The 2,090-nt window shown below is 40.1% G+C and overlaps 1 long non-coding RNA gene across 1 annotated transcript; it reads left to right on the plus strand.

Annotated features, from left to right (window-relative positions):
- The first annotated feature begins 687 nt into the window (after window positions 1–687).
- On the plus strand, window positions 688–1,832 carry LOC105738620. The gene is made up of 2 exons (XR_001114455.1): window positions 688–847; window positions 1,352–1,832. It is a non-coding gene; the product is annotated as an uncharacterized LOC105738620 (long non-coding RNA).
- The last annotated feature ends 258 nt before the right edge of the window (window positions 1,833–2,090 follow it).

Consider the following 2,090-nt stretch of genomic DNA (forward strand, 5'->3'; position numbering starts at 1 on the left):
GCAGGCTGTGAAAGGCAGCTGAACTTCCGCAACTCTTCCTCAACATGCTGTAAAGGGATTACTCTGGGTCCTAACCTCTGAAGCCTGTGTGGGCCTACCTAGCCGAGGCGTTCATGAGGAAGCGTGACTCATCACTTCCTTGACACTTAGGCTGTGAAGAATGAAGGTGGGTGGCTGGGGAAGTCACCGTGATCATGGCATTTTGCATTGGTTGTGGAACCTGTTGCTATACAGTGGAGGGGCATTTGTAGGTGGTTTTGAAAAGTAGAAGTCCAGAGAGTGAGGAAAGAGGGCAAAATCAACAGAACTGGGAAAGATGACACATATAAAACCTGAATTTAGTTTAAAAAAACTTTTTAAGTTACTTCTAACAGATAAATTGATCTTGTTTTAGATCATTTTATATAGAAGGTAAATAGTACAATTTTAATCTGAAATGCAAGATAAAGATGAATTGTTTTCCAACAGTTTGTGCAATTTTCATGCAAAAAATGAGGGATACAGTAATTCCTTTGTAATGGATAATTTCTGGGTGGTTTCTCATTTATGGACTGAATGTATACTCTTCCTCCTGCTCCCATGCAAACTCATATGTTGAAATCCTAACCCTCAACATAATGGTATTGTGATGTGGAGCCTTTGGGAGGTGATTAGGTCATGAGAGTGGACCCTCATAAATGGGATTAGTGCCCTCATAAAAGAGATCCTGGAGAGATCCCTCTCTCGCCCTCTTTCCACCGAGTGAGGATATAAGAAGTCAGCCATCTGGAAACCAGGGAAAGAACCCTCATAGAACCTGACCATGCCTGTACCTTAGACTGACCCTAGACTCCCAGCCCCCAGAATTGTGAGATATAAGTTTCTACTGTTTATAATCCACCCATCTGTTGTACTTTGTAATAGCAGCTTGAACTGAGATAGGTTCCATTTGCACATGATCTACCTGGGTCATCTATGGCTCATCCTGCTTTGCTGTTCCTCCAACATTCACCGAGACCTGACTTTATATTCTGTACATATTTGCTGACTTATATAGCACCTGTTTCCCTCACTAGTGTGTAACACTCATGAAAGGAGGTGTTTTATCTGTCCATTTATGCATTCTTAGTGCCTAGGATGTGCCTGGCACATAAAAAAAACTCTCAATAGATATTTATTAAAGGACTAAGTGAACACCAGTGGCAATTTCTTTTTAAAAAATTGATAGCATTGAAAAAATATGGTGGCAAAAGTAATACATTTTCACAGAAGATATTCACAAAATATAGAAACAGAAGGGAAAAATAAAAATTAATGCCAATTTCACAGTGCAGAGACAACAACATAAACATTTTGATGTTTATCCTTCCAGGAGTTTTTCAAAGCATTCATTGGCCTATCTAGCAGGGACTGAGTGAGATGGTACATTGTACATTTATCAAAAGATGCTTCCAGTTTCACCTTGGCCTGGGCAACTGCAGACAGTCTCCTTGGATGATCTTGTGACTCTTCCCCCAACACCTAAGTGGCTCCTTGTGGTTGGATACATGAGCCTGAAGTCACCAGTCTCAGTGCTGGGAACTGAGTCACCAAGGGCATGGATGCTTCCATCAAGGCAGACAAGATTTAAAAACCTAGTTTCAGTGGCACTAATGAGACCAATAGCAAACCCAGCCTGGGAAGTCTTAGGACACTGGTCACAATTTCCATTTCTCTCTCTGCTCGGTGTTTTTGCACAATCATGAGGAGTTTGGAGAGCAGGAGGAGGCCTCAAAAAGGACATCCTGAGCTTCTTGATAATGTGTCCATTGAGGGCCTCATCACTTAATTATAAAGAAAAGTTTTGTTATTAATTTGTCTCCTAAGATTAAATGGATCATATTTATCGTTAGATGCTTTTTTAGAAAATAAAATTTACTTCTATTTATTTTGATTCTTTTTTTTTATCATTTCTAAACACTTCTGAAAACGATAGGCTTCTCTGGATCAATACTTGCTTCTCTGACCTGTATAAATTTGCAAAAGGATGAAAAGCAAATAGGAGGAAAGACTTCAAGGCCTGGTGTCTTAGGTTTGTTCCCCCCACGAGGAGATAAAGATTCAAGTGCAAG

This window comes from Nomascus leucogenys, chromosome 19, assembly GCF_006542625.1.
Source record: "Nomascus leucogenys isolate Asia chromosome 19, Asia_NLE_v1, whole genome shotgun sequence".
Lineage (NCBI taxonomy): Eukaryota > Metazoa > Chordata > Mammalia > Primates > Hylobatidae > Nomascus > Nomascus leucogenys.